A 7,670-nucleotide genomic window follows, 5' to 3' on the forward strand; every position below is an offset into this window, starting at 1 on the left:
TGAAGGAAATCAGCCCTGAGTGCTCACTGAAAGGACAGATCCTGAAGCTGAGGCTCCAGTACCTTGGCCACCTCATGAGAAGAGAAGACTCCCTGGAAAAGACCCTGATGTTGGGAAAGATGGAGGGCACAAGGAGAAGGGGACGCAGAGGACAAGATGGTTGGACAGTGTTCTCAAAGCTACCAGCATGAGTTTGACCAAACTGCCGGAGGCAGTGGAAGACAGGAGTGCCTGGCGTGCTCTGGTCCATGGGGTCAGGAAGAGTCGGACACGACTAAACGACTAAACAACAACAACACTTTCCTTTATCTGTCCTGAATCTGCCAACATCCAGCAATATGAACAGATTTGGAACATTTGTAGGAAAATCAATCTTTTGGTGTGGCAGCACCTACACTTTGAAACTCCCTGCCTGTTGATATCAGACAGGTACCTTCACTGCATTCTTTTAAGTGAAGGCTAAAAACTTTTTTGTTTAGATAACTGAAAGATACGCAGAGTCGAGTGTGAATTTCAAGCTCTTTATTCAGCTCATAGTAGCAATGATGAAACATTTCCCAAAACGTCTAGCTATACAGTGGTACCTCGGGTTTCATACGCTTCAGGTTACAGACGCTTCAGGTTATGCACTAAGCCAGAAATAGTGCTTCAGGTTAAGAACTTTGCTTCGGGATAAGAACAGAGATCGGGGTCCAGGGGCAGCAGGAGGCCCCATTAGCTAAAGTGGTGCTTCAGGTTAAGAACAGTTTCAGGTTAAGAACGGACCTCTGGAACGAATTAAGTACTTAACCCGAGCTACCTCCATATATACATTATTTACAAAATGGGCCCCCGTGATTGGCTAATTCCGGGCTGCTCCTGTAGGCCAATCAGGTTGCGGATTCACTTCCTCCAGAAGCCTGATTGGCTGCTCCTGCAGGCCAATCAGGTCGCTGATTCACTTCCACCTGGAGCTGGATTGGGTGGCTCCAGCGGACCAATCAGACAGCTGCATTCTGGATCCTATTGCTCTAGGATTCAGCTCAGCACATAACAATAACCCTACCCAGATACCTAGAATGCTGGTGCCCTTTTTTTAGTTTATTGCTGATTTTATTTATTTTCTATGTTTTAAATAGTTGTTTTAATTGTTTTTAACCAGTAATTTGATTGTTTTCACCAGTAATTTAATTGTTTCATGAATTGTTTTGTAGACTGCTTTGAGGTTTATTTTTACAACCAGGCAGCATATAAATTTTATGAAATAAATAAATAAATCTTAATTAAATGGGGAGAGAGTGGGGGATGCCACTTGGATGATGACATCGTAGATGGTGCAAAAACAAAACAACACACCTTGCACACATGAGATGCATTGAATCCACTTTAAACTGTTGTGTGCATTGCATACTGTGTCACTTTTTTCCCTAATCCCCCCCGCCCCCCGAGCAGTCTTTTCAGGGAATATAGCAAGTAATTTCACAACAAAACTTACATCCATCCATCCATCCTGGAAGCCTTGCAGATTTTATTGTTTGTTGCTGAGGCCACAAAGGGAAGTCAACCGTTTCTGCTTAAATCGGAAGAAACTGAATACATCCAACCCTTTTCACTTATCCAGCCACTCATCTTGTTTCATTTGCAAATATCATATGCATTCTCTTGAGTTAAAAATAGAGCAAGTTGACTAGTTGGTCAGGTTCATCCGACACCATCCCCTTTGCAATGCTGAAATCTACAATCTTTACATGGTATACAGCTTTAAAAATATACATAGATATATCAGCTAGCTCCAAGCCAAAGCAGAGACTAGATCCCCTCTTTTTCCAGCCAAGAGGATCACAAAGGCAGAATAATAAATCCTTCAGACTTCTAAGAAGTAATAAATTCTAGAAACAGGGACAGAATTCTGCCTCAAGCCAGGGGCGTTGTTAGGTATGTAAAAGGTTTGAGGCACCAGTCGCTAAACACACAGTTCCATATGCTAACTTATATGTCTAGGTATACATTTAGATGTCACAGAAAACAAGCTAACCAAATCTCCCCCCAAATCTCCCCAGATAAATTGTTCAGTTCCTTTGCACATTATCCAAATCATTCCAGATGAGTTTCTCTTCCATTCATTTATCCCCAGTTTATTTCTCGACAGATTCTACTGCAAGGTTGCACACAACTGAAGTACATGACTTCTCCCACAGAATCCTGGGAACTATAGCTTGCTAAGGGTGCTGGGAACCATAGTTTTGTGAGAGGTAAACCACTGTTCCCAAGGTTCTTGGGAGTGGGGGAAGCCATGTGCTTTAAATGTGTGATGTGCATGCACCCCAGGTCAATTCAACTCCCTGCTCATCTTGCAGGGTAGCAACAAAACTTATGGTGGCAAAGAGTCACCATAACTAAACAAAATAAGGGCTCCTCCAGATATCCTGTATATTGAGCATTCATCCCAATTTCCTTGCACAAAGCTTACACAGAGGTTAGGCTATGACCTGTCTAGTGTTTATTGAGCATTGATTCTGCATTGTTTGTTGGGAGGTTATTCAAGGATTAAAGCTATGGTTTTCCCAGTAGTGATGTATGGAAGTGAGAGCTGGACCATAAAGAAGGCTGATTGCCGAAGAACTGATGCTTTTGAATTATGGTGCTGGAGGAGACTCTTGAGAGTCCCATGGACTGCAAGAAGATCAAACCTATCCATACTTAAGGAAATCAGCCCTGAGTGCTCACTGGAAGAACAGATCCTGAAGATGAGACTCCAATACTTCAGCCACCTCATGAGAAGAGAAGATTCCCTAGAAAAGACCCTGATGTTGGGAAAAATGGGGGGCACAAGGAGAAGGGGACGACAGAGACCGAGATGGTTGGATAGTGTTCTCAAAGCTACCAGCATGAGTTTGACTAAACTGCGGGAGGCAGTGGAAGACAGGAGTGCCTGTCGTGCTCTGGTCCATGGGGTCATGAAGAGTTGGACACGACTAAACGACTAAACAACAACAACATTCAAGGATTTGTCCTGATTTGCTTGTGTGGTAGTGAGACACCTTCCCATTAATCGTTTGTTCATTCCACACTTTTCAGTGCATATATCCATCACTTTCCTACCTGCAAATTGTCCAGAGTTTTTGTTTGTTTGTTTGTTTGTTTGTTTGTTTGTTTGTTTGTTTGTTTGTTTTTAAAGATGAAGAAGAAAATGGGGATTTGTTGCACCAGGGCAACGTAGCACTTCAATCTATTTTAATTGTGCACACCTAAATTTTCACTATGTGCTTTAATCTCTCCTGCAAACTACAGACAGTCTGGAGGTGACCCAAATTCTCCTGCAGTTAGGCTGCCAAATAAACCAGGCATGAGTAGAAGGCACGTGCTTAAGTGGTTTGTTGATAACCGTTATTAAGCAAATTTCTCCGTGCTCTGCCTGTGGGGAAGCCACATTTGCCTGAGCCTAGATTTTGGAATACAGTACTTTGCCAAATGAAATTCATTTGGCCCCCTCCCTCGATGCTTCCTGTCAGTTGAAGCAAGCTTTAGTCATGCTGGACTTTCAGGTATTAAAGCCTGCGTAGATCCTGTTTTTATATCTATTTAATCTGTTTCTCTTTGTTTGGTTTTTGTATTGTTTCATTATGGATGGTCTTGATCATTGCAAGCCACTGTGAATAATGGAAACAAACCGGGGAGTCGGGATCATGTATCTTCAAATAAATAAAAAATTTAAAATACCCATGGTTTGCTTAGCAGCATGTGAGAAGAACACATGGGGCTAGTACATGCAATATACCCAGGGTACAAATACTGTGTACCTGTCAGGTATGAAAACACCATGTATCTGCTAATTTTTTACATGAGTTGAGAAATCCCAAATTTTGAATTTACAAGTTTCTAAGCCCACTGTCATGGACTGGCTGAACGCAGAAGAATGGTGGGAGACACCAGCTGGGCAACCCACAAGGGAAAAAGACTCAGAGCCCAGGGATTGGTGGAGGGATGAGTGGTCAGAGAGAGAAGAGGGAGGAGACTGAGAGATGTTGGTAGCTGAAGACCTAACAGGGCTTAGTGAGAGAGGCAGTCTGTGGCCAAAAGAAGTCCAGAAGCAGAAACATAATTAGGAGAGAAGGGAGGCCAAGAGGCAGAGATGAGTCAGGCTGGTGAAGAAGCCAGGGTGTCTCCCCCTCCTGCTGCAACAAGCTCCCCTCCTCCTTGATCTCCCAGAACCAGAAGAGGGATGAAGAGGGAGGAGCAGAGACAGACGTGTTGGCGGAGTCTCAGACTGCTTGGGAAGGACCTGGAAGAGGAGGGGGCTTAGGCCGCTGTGGGAAGGCAAGGACCTTTAGTCCCCACAACTGCCTCATAGGGGCAAGATCTACCGGGCAGAGTTGCTGCGATCATTAGGCCTGGCACTACTGAGCTGCCCTTGTTTCTTCTAACAAAGAGTTAACTTCACTTACTGTGATTTATTGCTGACCCACCTCTGACAGCCGCTTCTGAAACCAAAGGTGTGAAGCCTGTGGCCTTTCAGATGCTATTAGGACCACATCTCCCATCAACCCGAGCCAACATGACCAATAGTCAGGGATGATGGAAGATGTAAGTGCAACAACTTCTATAGCAGCACAAGTTATCCCTTCCCTATTCTGCACCACAATCATCCAGAGAGACATTCTAGCTTTCTAGATCCCTCTACATTTTACTTTGGCTTTAATCCTAAACATACTTTCCAGGGAATAAACTTCATTCAGCTCAAGGGGACTCACTTTCATGCACAGGATTGTTCTCCCAGTTTGTAAATGAATGAAGGGCTGGTGATGGAATTTACTTGAGTGATAATTGTAAATAACTACAGAAATTATTGCCTAAAGGACAGCTTTTGGAGTGCACCATACATGCCTCTCCTGCACCCAATGCACTACTCAGACATAATAATCATGTCGCCCTGTGGGCTGCACGTGTTCCTTTGTGGAATTCCCCACTCAGTCCCCATCTTCAAGTGGAGCCACCTGCTAAAGACATCTGTTCCCTTGTGCTCCATTTACAATTAGGCGAATAAGGGATCCCATATCAGAAATTGTCACGGCAACAACCTCAAACAGAGCCTTACCCCGGAGAGAGACAGTGAAGTTATTTTAATGACTAAATAGCTCTCTCGCTAATTTATATTTTGCATCTCAGCAATGGCACGACACAGACATTGTTTCTGGGAAAGATTTTGGAGCTGCTCTGTCTCCAGCTGCCAGGGTTAAGAGGCAACGCTAATGCAGATCAGCTTTTTTTATTTAGCCACGGTTGACATGCTGAGCCTTGTTCCATCGCAATTCGGAAATACTGCTCTGGGCAGGAGGGAGAAGGTTACATTGGTTTCCACAGCTCCATGGGGAGCAAAATATTTTATTTTTTTTCAGTTGATATTCCCCAGTGTCTCCTGCAGGAAAAGAATAGCTTGTGCTAAATTATGTGTTCTTTCACCGGAAATGATTACATCACCTTTTGAATATTTTGTGCTTCCCCAAACTATGATGCACTGGCTCTTTGACATGGTGAGAGCTAATGCAGCCTTGTGGCTAAGCAATTGGGTTACAAATCAGGGAATCTCTAGTTCAAATCTCCCCTCTTGCCATGAATAATAACATCATCATCATCATTATACCCTGGTCACTCTGGATAGCTTCCAGCATTTATAAAAACATAATAAAACATTAAACATTAAAAACCTCCCTATAAAGGGCTGCCTTCAGATGTCTTCAGAAAGTTGTGTAACTGTTTATCTCTTTGACATCTGATGGGAGGGCGTTCCACAGGGTGGGTGCCACTACCAAGAACGCCCTCTGCCTGGTTCCCTGTAACCTCACTTCTCACAGTGAGGGAACTGCCAGAAAGCCCTTGAAGCTAGATCTCAGTGTCCAGGCTGAACGACTGGGGTGAAGACACGCCTTGAGCCCAACAGGCGGACTTAGGAAAGTCACTCTCTCTGCCTCAGCTGCCCGTCTGCAACTTGAGAGTAATTATATTGACCAACCTTACAGGTGAAATGTGAGCAGGAACTCAAGTCATATAGAAATGGTTGTATGGGAGGAATCAGTTCTGGGTGACACCAGCAGAGAAAGGGAGTTATGAAGACCTGGTTAGCTACAATTTTGTATTTACCGGTAGTTCGGTTAGCAGCACACTGCTAAAGCTATTTCCCGCTCCTGGGGAGATGACGTTGCGGGTTGGGAGCAAGCTCTCCCCATGCGCACGTCAGCAATGCCTAAGCCAATACCACTCAAATTCTGTAACCAATAAAGTTGTGGCCTTTTTCGCCCATTAACCTAAAATACTGTTTCATGTTTCTTTATTCCACTTCCCAGGTGGGTATGGGAACTTGGCACACAAGTAAAGTTGGTTCCTTCCAATCAAGTTTCTCTGCATCATTTGTAATCTTGGCAAATACTAAAACAGACTTGTGGCAGGGTTTTCACAAGATAAGGTATGTGAAGACTTTGAACGTTTGAAAATGCCATTCTTTCCTTCAAAGAATTCTGGGCAATGTAGCTTACTATGCACAGAGTTACAATTCCCAGAAACCCTTAACAAACTATAATGCACAGAACTCCTTGAGGGAAAGAAATGTTATTTGAATGTGCTTTAAAATTATAGTGTGTGTATGCAGCCTGAGTCAATGTTAGGTTCTGAAAAGAGAAAGGATGAGCAGTAATTTTAAAGTATTTATGTTCAGGGTGTGGGACTTAGGACTTAGTAAGTTAGATGACTGAACCGGCATGAAGCAGACATGAGGGAAAGATGACCTCCCCTAACTTCCCACCACATCAGTCTGTGTCAAAGAAGAAGAAGAGTTTGGATTTGATATCCCGCCTTTCACTCCCTTTTAAGGAGTCTCAAAGCGGCTAACATTCTCCTTTCCCTTCCTCCCCCACAACAAACACTCTGTGAGGTGAGTGGGACTGAGAGACTTCAAGGAAGTGTGACTGGCCCAAGGTCACCCAGCAGCTGCATGTGGAGGAGCGGAGACGCGAACCCGGTTACCCAGGATTACGAGACTACCGCTCTTAACCACTACACCACACTGGCTCTCACAAACTAGTTGTGATGCCACCATTTCATGCTGAATATATTCAGATATGATACAATACGATAATCTTTGTTGTCATTGTCCCATACAGAACAACGAAACTGAAAAATCTACACAAGACATTCAAAAACCAACAAGCCTGCTATCCCAGCTATCCCAGCCTGGTTAGCCCCCTAAAAACTCTGATACCCCATAACTGAATACAGTATACTTCCATAGAGACTCCTTACACTGTGTTTAAAACCAAAATCACATTTGGATAGAAACTGTTTCTCAGGCGGCTAATCCTAGTCTTTATAACCCTGTACCTTCTTCCAGAAGGCAGAAGCTGAAAGAGATCACTTCCGGGGTGCGCACTATCCTGCACTATCTCTGCAGCTTTCTTATGGCACCTGGAAGCGTAGATTTGATCCAAGGTGGGAAGAGTGCACCCAATTATTCTCTCCACAGTCTTTACAGCCCTGGACAGCATTGTTCTTTCCCTGGCCGTGCAGCTCCCAAATCACAGTCAAAGACCATAAGTTAATATACTCTCAACAGTACAGATCAAATGTTGGCAGTAAGACCATGAGAAGAGTCTGCTGAATCAGGTCAGTGGCCAATCTAGCCCAGCATCCTGTTCTCACAG

At 43.9% G+C, this 7,670-nt stretch overlaps 1 long non-coding RNA gene across 1 annotated transcript in view; it reads right to left on the bottom strand.

Annotated features, from left to right (window-relative positions):
* The window catches only part of LOC310831412, a 149,583-nt gene extending 148,801 nt beyond the window's left edge, over positions 1-782 (bottom strand). Inside the window, exon 1 of the long non-coding RNA XR_014557864.1 lies at positions 681-782. This is a non-coding gene — a long non-coding RNA (uncharacterized lncRNA). The remainder of the gene's footprint in view (positions 1-680) is intronic.
* Positions 783-7,670: the final 6,888 nt, after the last annotated feature.

This window comes from Podarcis gaigeae, assembly GCF_964106915.1.
Source record: "Podarcis gaigeae genome assembly, chromosome: 14".
NCBI classification, from domain to species: domain Eukaryota; kingdom Metazoa; phylum Chordata; class Lepidosauria; order Squamata; family Lacertidae; genus Podarcis; species Podarcis gaigeae.